The sequence below is a fragment of the Xenopus laevis genome, chromosome 2L (assembly GCF_017654675.1).
Source record: "Xenopus laevis strain J_2021 chromosome 2L, Xenopus_laevis_v10.1, whole genome shotgun sequence".
Taxonomy (NCBI): Eukaryota; Metazoa; Chordata; class Amphibia; order Anura; family Pipidae; genus Xenopus; species Xenopus laevis.
The window spans coordinates 11,406,701-11,417,917 of NC_054373.1; positions in this window are offsets into that span (position 1 = coordinate 11,406,701).

Below are 11,217 nucleotides of genomic sequence, written 5' to 3' on the forward strand. Positions count from 1 at the left end.
AAATATAGGCACATGGCAAACCCAACGGAGAAGGCCAGTTTTAATAGGGATAATTATCAGAACCAGCGTCATGAACGTTCTGAGTATTTATGAAAAAGACACAGCTGTCAAGTTCAACCCTTTATTCAAAAAATCTCTCTTTTACAGTTAAGCAAAAATAAAGAGAGAGAAGTTGTTTGCCGCTAAATAGGGAAAATCTTTCCTGATTTCTCTTGACATAGTGATCTGAGCTGGATAATCCGATAACGGGCCAGATTCATTTAAATTCAGTGAGAAAAAGTTTTCTCCAGTTTTATCACGTGAAAAGTCATGGACGAGATTCAATTTAAGGAGAAAAAACTTTTCTCCAAATTCAGTTCCAGCTTTTATCCCCTTTTAATGGCATATAGAAGGGGTAGGAACATGAGACACCCTGGTGAAGGCAGACATAGGTCCTCTCTTAGCTGAGCTTAAACCAGGGACGTTTCTCTGTCTGAATTGTGCCCAACAGGGCCGGAACTAGGGGTAGGTAGAGTAGGCATGTGCCTAGGGCGCAAAGCTGGGGGGCACCAGGCACGTACCTTCTCTGTCGCCTACCCCATGTCTGGTCCCCTCACACCCCAAATCTGTTTTAGCTTCCTGGTCTATCTGCGCATGTTCACGTCCATTCGCACGTGTATGCGCCGAATGGCAATTCGTGCATGCCCAATACAACAGCGTAAATATGGGTAAAACCTTCAGGAATTGGAACTTCCCCTACCAGCACATTTTCACACAGCTAGACATACACCTAGTCAGCTTAGATTTCAGGTTATTAATGGGATCCCTAAATTGTGGAGGAGAGGCGAACGTCTAAAAGCCCTTAAAAAGAGGGAAATTTTTGGACTAATAAATTGGATACATTCTGGCCAAAAGGCCTTAATAAAAAGTATACACCTATTTCTTTCATTTACGGTTAACAAATAAAAAAACAAACAAATACAAAAAGTATTGTAAAAGTGATACCTATATTGGCTAACAATAAAAATACATTGTAAGCTTTCGGAGCACCAAGGCCCCTTTGATGAACGGACCTTGGTGCTCCGAAAGCTTGCTGTGTATTTTTTTTTTCTAACACGGTACCACAGTTTTTATTTTGTGCTTTTCATTTAAGGTAAATACCCTGATGTTCTGTAATGGGTCAGTAGACACCCTCTGTTTTGTCATTTGTTTTTAATTTCCATTGTGTAAATGTTCCTTCTTTTCTCTTGAAGGTTTTCAGTATAATTAAGAAATGGTGCCAGATCCTGGACTGCATTGAGGAAGGTATATCTGAAATTTTCCTATCCGGAGAATAGGTACCATGTTTTTATTTCTATTTCTAAATTGGAAATTAGAATTTTTAAATTTCGAGTTTCGAGTTTATTATACTGTAATTTGACTACGGAATAGTCCGAATTTGATTTGAATTAAAAAAAAATTCAAAATTCGAATTTTGAAATTTATGATGTACTGTACCTTTCAGAATTCAAATTCAACTATTTTCCATCTAAAACATCTAAAACCTGCAGAATTGGTGTATTAGGCTATGGGCGACCTCCTACAATCAATTTGGAGTAGTTTGGTGGACTTTTGAAACAAAAAAACTTGATTAGAGTTTGCAGGTCCGAATTTAAAAAAACTTGATTGGTCATTTTTTCCCCGAATTTCGAGTTTATGGGAGTTTTTAGAAACTCCCATGAACTCAAATTCGACCCTTGATAAATCTGCCCCTTCGAGTAATGAAAAGTGATGGGCGAGTAAAATTCCATGAACTCGAAATTCGAAAAAAAGACCAATCAAAATTTATCAAAAAATTCTAATTTTTCAAACTCGGGTGAATGGGAGCGACTCGCAAACTCGAACCGAATTCGATTCGTGTTTTTTCTTTGAAATAAACTTGATTTTCACAAAGGCTGCAAACAACTCCAAATTGATCCCAGGACATCCCCCATAGGCTAAACAGCAATTTGACAATTTTAAGGTGGTGAATATTCTAATTTGAATTCTTAAAGGGCCAGTACAAATTTTGAAAATGAAATTCAAATATTTTTAAAAATGAATTTCCTTGTCGAATTCCACTAAAAAAAACTTGAAAATTAGAATTTCAGAATTCGAAATTCAAATTTCAAAATTTCAAAATTCGGATTTTCACTTCGACCCTTTATAAAACTGCCCCTAAATGTTCAATGGGGTTGGGGTAATATGAGGTTGACATTATAGACAGGTGGAGTGCTTTTTCCCATGAAGAAGAACAAAGGAGGAAAAATAACAAGAGCCCCCCCCCCCTTTAGACTAGAGGAACAGAACTTTCATTTGAAGCAGTGTAGGGGGTTCTTCATAGTGAGGACAGGGAGTTTGGGGAATGCACTGCCGGGTGATGTTGTGATGGCTGATCTACAGTTAGTTAGTATAGATATTGATATATATGGTGTATAAATAGATCTGTGTAAGTATATATGTTATATGTGCACTTGGAGGGGTTGAAACTCATGGCATTTGGTCTTTTCTCAACCCAAAATAACTTTGGTAACTTGGTACTGTGCTAGAGTGGGCAAGGGGAACATGGAGCCCTCATTCTTGTAGTCTCAGGGCATGCCATTGTATCCTCTACTGGTGAACAAGCTCCCAGAAATCTCATAGATGTTACTGTGTGGTCCTGTTTTATATCAATTTGCTATAAATAACCCCGAACCTGTGAGGAGCTTTAATCGCTGCTCCAAACCCGTTACCAAAATGAATGTCTAAAAAAGAGAACCCTTTCTCCTCCTTATGAATCCATTTCACTTTTTTTTAATTAAATCTAAATCTATTCCTCTAACTCTTTCTTTTATATGCAGGCCAGGCAGTGATAGTTAAACAGATCTACAGAGAAGCTATTGTCATAAAAAGGGACCTAAAAAACAGAGGTTTTCAATAACATATGGCAACCACAAGCCACTGGTAGAAATTTCATGATGTATAATTCCTATCAGCTTGGACAGCGCACAAACAGATGATACGAAACACATTGAGCAGCACATCTGTCATATTGTCTCAGCACAGAGATTGTAGAGGGCAGGTCAACGAGGACAAGAAGAATCGATGGAATAATATAAGGCTTTTGCCTAATGTTTTAGGGGCACCTGTATTGGGCTCCTACCACATCTCAGCTTATGGAATATAGTAATTTAAGATAATTCCATTATATTATGTTACGTTCATGAGTTACATATAAATATAATTTAACATCATTTTCAAGCATTTTGCTCTTCCTGAACACAGTTTGGCTGGGAAAATCCTCCTTATCATTCAACCTGTTCAAAGGAGGCCACCAGGCACTTATCTGGAAACTCTGACCAGTACCAGGGGGGCTGCTGCCAGATGCCATAGGTTGATGCTTATATAGGGCCTTCATGAGGTTTTAAATGCCAGGGCCTTTAGTGAATCTCACCCCAGACATGGAGACCATACATGGCCAGATTTGGTCAAGCAGTTTGGTGGAATAGCCATACTGCCCATTCATCTGGACACGCGTTCTATGTCAGTTTTGATCACTCATCCTACTAGATGCTAAAATGAAAATCGTTATCTGCCAGTACCTCTCCTCGGCAGTTGAATGGGGTATCTGCAGCTGCGGAAGTAAGAGGAGATGTAGTTCCTCCTTAAAGGAGAACCAAACCCTTAATAATAAAATCCCCTACCCCCTACCCTACATAGACCCCCCTCTCTGCTCCCCCCAGCCTAGGTGTTACCCCTGGTAAATGCCCCTACCTCTTTACTCACCCCTTGGTGCTGATTCTGTGCAGCGGAGTTCACGGGCGCCATCTTTTTCTCTTTGGTAATCTTTGTGTCTTATTTCGGCGCTTCGACAATTTCTGTCACTTTCGCCGATACACCGATTTCTTCCAGAAGATTACAAAAGAGAAGAAGATGGCACCCGTGAACTCCACTGCACACAATCTGCATGAGGGGTAAGTAAAGAGGTAGGGGCACTTACCGGGGGTAAGATCTAGACTGGGGGGAGCAGGGAAGGGGCCTATGTAGAGTAGGGGGGAAGGGGTTTTTAAAATTAAGGGTTTGGTTCTCCTTTAATTCTTGCCAGATCTTCTCAGAATTTGCTCTCTCCTCTCAAACTCCCTTTTTGTTACAAACCACAGTTCTCAAAATGCCTAATGTTCATCTGTGACCCCCCCATTTTTACCCAGAAACCACTGCAGCCCCAGCTGACAGAAGCATGGAGTCATAATGATGACGCAGCTTGCAATAACCATGGTTACATATGTTTTTCCTATATTTCCTCGGATAAGATTTATTCTAATCTCAGTCTTCCCTCTCCTAGACACGTGCCCTTTGAAGATTTAACTGTATTAGAGGGGATAATCCAACGGCATTGCTTGATATAAAAGCCAGTTTGTTACTTCCTCTCTTGTGCCTTTGCATTAGAGAGCGAGAGACCGACCGCGGCTTTCACGTGCAGCTCTAGCAAGCTCGCAGGTCATAAAACATGGAAGTCTTTCTATCCCCACCTGCAAGGAAGAAAGAACAAAAAGAAGCCGTGAACTTTATTACTTGCAACAATATCAATTTGGGACCAAGAGTGAGATATTTCCTCCTGCATTTTCCCTGGCAGAAATCCCTTGAACTTTGGGGACTGGGCTGGAATTGTAGATGATGAGGATCTTCTGTTACTTAAATTGAATCATGTTCATTTTTACATGTCCTGGACAGAAAAAGAGCAGCAAAAGATGATTAACAGGTGTAACTGTGCATGCTGTATATCCCCTGAAATGTGAGGCTGATAGAAACCATTCCTAGGGCTTAGGCTGTTGCTATAAGCATGCCTCATTGTTATAAGTTCAACATTTTAAACAATCCTTATGGTTCTTCAGTGAAAAGATTCTCCGTTTGCTAAATTAATCCTCACGTCTAGTGATGGGCGAATTTATTCGCTAGACATGGATTTGCGTCAAATTTCCACATTTTGCCGACCACGAATGTTTTTGCGAAACTGAGGCGAAAATTCGCTGGCAAAAAATGATTTGTCATTTTGTCAAAATGATTTGGACGTTGTGGGGGTTCACTCGCTGGTGGGCTGCAAAAGAGGCGACTTCACACACCAGGATCGGTTCAAGGGCTTCCTGCCCGCGTTTATTTTCCAGCGGCTGCAGAAATTTCCCCTCGCAGGGGGAAGGTAACCGAAACACCGCAGTTCAACAGAAAAAAATCCAACCTTCTGGTTCCCAAAATAAATGCTTTGGTTTCTCTCCTGAAGCTGAGAATTGCAGCAGTTTGTCTCACACACATTCAGTCCTGCTGCTCAGCATCAGGTGTACTAAATAGGCCTAGGGCCTCTTGAAAACCTGGCCTACGGATTTGGGAATCCGCCCCACCCTACTCTTGCAGGTTCCCAGTAAGACCAGTCCCGGATCATCAATTACAAAAACCTTGCAGAGAGACATAGTGTTTCTCTGCTAAGAGCACTACTGGTCTCACCTCAGTAACAATATCTGAGAATCCGTGGCCCAACATACATTCCATCAATCACTTTTCCCCAGGAAACTGGAGACCTTTTTGTCACCATACCACAACGTCCATTGAATTTAATGCATTTGGACAGTAAAAATTGTCGCTTGCGTCGAATTTGGCACACCGGTGGTTGGTGGTCGCAAATTTTTCGGCAAAGCGAAACAGGACAGATTCGTCCATCACTACTCAAGTCTTGTCTTCTATCTATGATGTTATTGTTTTGTTGTTGGAGTAATTATGTAGGGTGAGAATGTACTGAATTGCTTGCCCCATCTAACCATAGGCCTAGTCATCAGAGACATTTGGTCTTATTCTACAGCTATCGGCAATTTACCAGGCAGTTCCTGCAGAAGTGTACTTATTGGTTGGCATAGTTTAATGGTACAGGTATAGGGCCTGAAATTTTTCTGGATAACAGATCTTTCTGTAATTTAGATCTTCATACATAAAGTCTACTAAAACATCATGTAAATATTCAATGAACCCAATAGGCTGGTTTTGCTTCGAATAAGGATTAATTATATCTTAGTTGGGATCAAGTACAAAGTACTGCTTTAGTATTACAGAAAAAAAAATCATTTTTAAAAATTTGGATTATTTGTATAAAATCTAGTCTATGGGAGACAGCCTTTTCGTAATTCAAAGCTTTCTGGATAACGGGTTTCCGGACATACCTGTATCTCCATGCAAGCAATGTTCATGCTGAATCGTGCTTCAATTTCAGGAAAATATCCATATAATATTCCAGCATTGTATAAAAGTATTTCTTTCTATAAACTGGAGAGGCTTGTTCTTGCTTCAGCTATGGTTGTTTTTAGCTGGTGACACCATACAATACTCCTAGGCCCTGCTCTATAATAATTATGCATTCTTTTGTTTGCTGCTTTTGTTGGTATTCCAAAGTTTTGCTTATTTTTTAAACCCACAAAGCTGACAATCAGTAGTTGCCAAAAAATAAATAAATAGGCCAATTGTGAAAGAAAAATTATTTTTATCTCTACTTTTCATAAATTTTAGAAAATGCAGTTAAAAGTTTATTTGAATTCAAATGGAAGAAAAGAATTCAACCATAAGTGAATGTGCATTGAATAAATATACAACACCGAACAAAACCCACACCTGATCCCTGGGTATGTCCACTGTGAGCTTTAAAGACTTTAATCTAAGAACTTTTTCCCCACTTTGAAATCTGCAAGAATACAATTAAAACATAATTGAAAAAGTTTCCAAGGTCAGATAAAGTTCCTTCCTTATCAGGCTGAGAGCACTCCTAAGCTTAAAGCAGTCCTTAAGTGCCCATTAAATTTTCATAGCCAGAATGTGGCCTCTATTAAAATAATGTATATATATATTTTTTTTAAAATAGATTCTACAGGGGATGGTAAAGTGCTGCCTTTTAATTTTTGAATAAACTGTTTTGTCCAATCACAATAGTTGTGACTCATTACTGGTACTGGTTTTTTTTTAAGAGGATTCTGAAGGGAGAAAATGTGTTAAACCTATTCTACACTTCTGGGGACAAAGGGGGGCCCATGGAAGTCACCAACCACCTACTTCTGTAAATGATGTGTTCTGCCAACAGTTTTCTGCTTCAGCTGACCATCCGTTAGAAGACCCTCTCATTTGGCAATCTCACTAAACGAGCGTATTGTTGCCTTCCCAAACTGGCCAAACAATTGGACTAAAACAATGAGAATAGGAGCCATCAGAGCATGAACTTCATCAATGAGCCAAACCAAACCTGCCTGATCAACATCTGGCCAATTTGTGGCCAGGTTTCTGTTGGGTGACCCTGTTGGAGGGCCCCATACATAGGAGATAAGCTGCTGCATTGGTCTGAAGGGCCAAATTAGCAGCTTTAAAATGCCTAAGAACAACCACTTTAAGGCTTTTCGGAACTCAAGTTGTACCATTATGTTATTGCCCGAATAATGAAAAGTTGCTCCTCATACTTGGTTCTGCTGTGTTTCTAGAATGCAGTCATATTATGTCATGTTTAAAAATGGATAAATGGTCAGGGCCTGACTCGAGCATTTCATTTGACATTTCTGTCTGAGCTTAATGTGTTTTGACTTTAATTTACTATTAATTTAATGTGACACATTCAAGTTGATGGGTCCTTGGCGCCTGTATCTAGCTGTGTCTTGTCTTTGCCAATTCAGTTTTATCATGGGTTACATTCAAACAGAATATTGGACAACTGAGCAGAGACATTTTATTGAGAACACGCTGATCCCTTTCTTCATAGTTTATGAGCAAATCTGACCAGTTTTACTTCTACGAAAATTTGCAAAGTTGCCAAAAATTTGCCAAGTGCGTCATTTTTTTTAAACCGAGCAACATTTTTTTAACTGTATATTAGAGCAGTGACCCATGTTGCTCTCTACTCCCATTGATGTTGTTCCCAGTGGCCTCATTGTAAGTGCCCATTATAAAATGTATGGCTTAAAGGGCATGTAAAGGCAAAAAAATAAAATCCCATTTTTCTTTCTTTAATGAAAAAGAAACCTATCTCAAATATACTATTTTTAAAAAATTGTAATTAAAAAATGTGTACCGTTTTTATAAGAAACCTCAATGTATGCAGTGAAATTCTCCCCTCATTTACTGCTGTGGATAGTAATTGTCAGATGGTCCCTAAAGGTGGCCATAGACACACAGATCCTATTGTACGAATTGAGGATTTGTACGATTTTCGGTGTGTGCCGACATCTTTCGTCCGGCGGAGATCGGTCGTTTGGTCGATCGGTCAGGTTTGATTTTGACCCAACCGATCCCGCCAGAGCCCATGGCACATCGTAATCAGATCGTTCGGCGATAAGGCTGAATGATCAGATTACCCCCGATATAGCCATGCTTGTTAATGGCACATCGGGGAAAGATACGCTCGTTTGGCGATGTTGCCAAACGAGTGGATCTTTGCATCTATGGCTACCTTAACTGCTCTGCAGGGAAACAATTATACTTATGAACAGAAGGGGGAGCCCCCGCCTTACTTCCCAGCCATGCAGAACTCAAGCAGCTTTGTTTGTTTCCCTGTAGAGCAGTCGGCAACTGTGTAGAGATTTGTTTTGGATTTTATTTTTGCTTTTACATCCCCTTTACTGTTTCCAACTCCAGCTGCAGGGACAAAGATCATGGAGCCAGATTTAAACAGATAAACTGGGATTCTATTTGGAGGATTATTTTGCTGCAGCCGCTGGTTCTGCAGAGTTGGAGAAAGTTTGTATTAAACAATAGAAAAACTATAAAATCCACATTAGATTCCATGACAACACAGGACCCAGTGCAGTCTGTATATTCTGATTATTAATCAGTCTTGCTGTATCGGCTTCTGGCAGATATTATTTGACTTGTGCTGTTTTGATAATTTATGACGACCCCTAAGCAGCCCAGACCACACTGAGCATGTGCACAGTCTTGGTCTTGCAAAGATAGTGAACAAAGTTACAAGATGGTGACCCCCCTGTGGCCAACTTTGAAAACATAAATCATTTGTTTGATTAGGCTTGTGGTGCAGTAAGTTCATGTTTATGTTTAGCATACAAAATACAGCATTTCTAGCCTTATTCTATTTAAGACTTTACTTACTTTACCCCTTTAAATTCAAGTTTGGGAGGCATGAAGACACAGGTTTTCTCCAATAGAGCCTCTCGCAACCTAGCAGTCCCTTGCTTTCAATTAACCTATTACAATCCTTATTTGGCATCCACAAAGAATTTTTTTTCTTGATTGTGTGGCTCCCCAGCAGTTTTTACATTTGTGTGTAGCTCATGGGTAAAAAAAAGTTGTGGAGCCCTGCATTAGAGGCTATGGGTGTTTTTTCATGGCAACATATTTCGATCATCCCTATTTATTATATTTGTCAAAAAAAAAGGAATGTAAAGTGTCAGTAGGAGGCAGATTTATTCTTTTTCAAAAAAATTTTCATGGAAATTTGCAAAAAGACAAAATGAAAATTTTGAATCAGAAAAAAAACTAATTTGGGGAAAAAAATCCCAATGAGAATCACAAAGTTACATTTATTTTTAACATTTTTTAAAAATGTTGACTTTTATATCTCTAGAAGCTTACCCAGCTTTTAGGATTTTGGGATTTTTTTTCAATCAATAAATCTTGAAAAATAGAGTTCAGTCATTATGAATCAATAGGCCCCTTAGATGTTATGTCTAGAGACAAAGCTCCCCTCTTTGAGTACTTGTCAAGAAGAGGTATGTCCCAATGCAGGAGTCCTAATTCTTCAAAAAGGCTTCGACTGAATGTTCCTGAAGTGTTACTTTTCTCCACGGATGTTTTATGTTGAATTCATTGAAAGAGAACACTCACTTGGCATCTCGAGTGACTTTCTATGTGGCAACAAGAAGACTTGATTGTGATTCCCAATGATTTCATATGGAAAACACTAATTGAGCTGATAGAAATAAAAGCGCAAGGTCCTCATTATCTAGGCCAGAAGACATTTCTCTGATAGATCTTAGCAGGATAAATATTTATATAACCCCTTGTGGATTTCTGCCCTCTTAGGGCTTGGATCTGTTTCTAGTCAGATGTTGTAGTCTTCCTCATCAGTGTGTCACATGTTAACTACATATTTATATATTTATTTCCAATCTGTTCATGAATACACTTTTCCTACTTGTGTCTTTCAAGGCTAGGGCTCTATAGTTGTTCGGAAGATGGAATTCAATGTGTTACACTGGTGGGTGTCTCAACCCCGGCTACTGTGTCGTGCTGAGCACTTAGATAGACCTGAGCTGGTGTGGGGTTATACAGATATGGGATCTAAACCCCATTATCTAGAAAGCTCGGACTTATTGGAAAGCCGTCTCCCACAGACTCCATTTTATCCAAATAATCCAAATTTTAAAAAATGATTTCCTTTTTCTCTGTAATAATAAAACAGTAGCTTGGACTTGATCCCAACTAAGATATAATTAATCCTTATTGGAAGCAAAACCAGTCTATTGGGTTTATTTAATGTTTAAATGATTTTCTAGTAGACTTAAGTAGTGATGGGCAAAAATTCGAGAAACACATTGAAGTCAATGAGCGTCAAAATAATTTTGATGAGCAATAAATTTTGACTCAAGCGACAATATTTATACGCGTGGCTATTTTGTCCAAATGCATTAAAGTCAATGGGCGTCCAAATAATTTGGACGATCACGACACGCGACAATTTGTTTTGATGCATCAGATTTTTTGCTAGCAAATCCATGCCTTGCAAATTTATTTGCCCATCACTAGACTTAAAGGGCATGTAAAGTCTAAAATAGAATAAGGCTAGAAATGCTGTATTTTGTATACTAAACATAAACATGAACTTACTACACCACAAGCCTAATCAAACAAATGATTTATGCTTTCAAAGTTGGCCACAGGGGGTCACCATCTTGTAACTTTGTTATACATCTTTGCAAGACCAAGACTGTGCACATGCTCAGTGTGGTCTGGGCTGATTAGGGATCGTCATAAATTATCAAAACAGCACAAGTCAAATAATATCTGCCAGAAGCCGATACATCAAGACTGATTAATAATCAGAATATACAGACTGCACTGGGTCCTGTGTTGTCATGTAATCTAATGTGGATTTTATAGTTTTTGTATTGTTCAATACAAACTTTCTCCAACTCTGCAGAACCAGTGGCTGCAGCAAAATAATCATCCAAATAGAATCCGAGTTTATCTGTTTAAATCTGACTCTCTTTG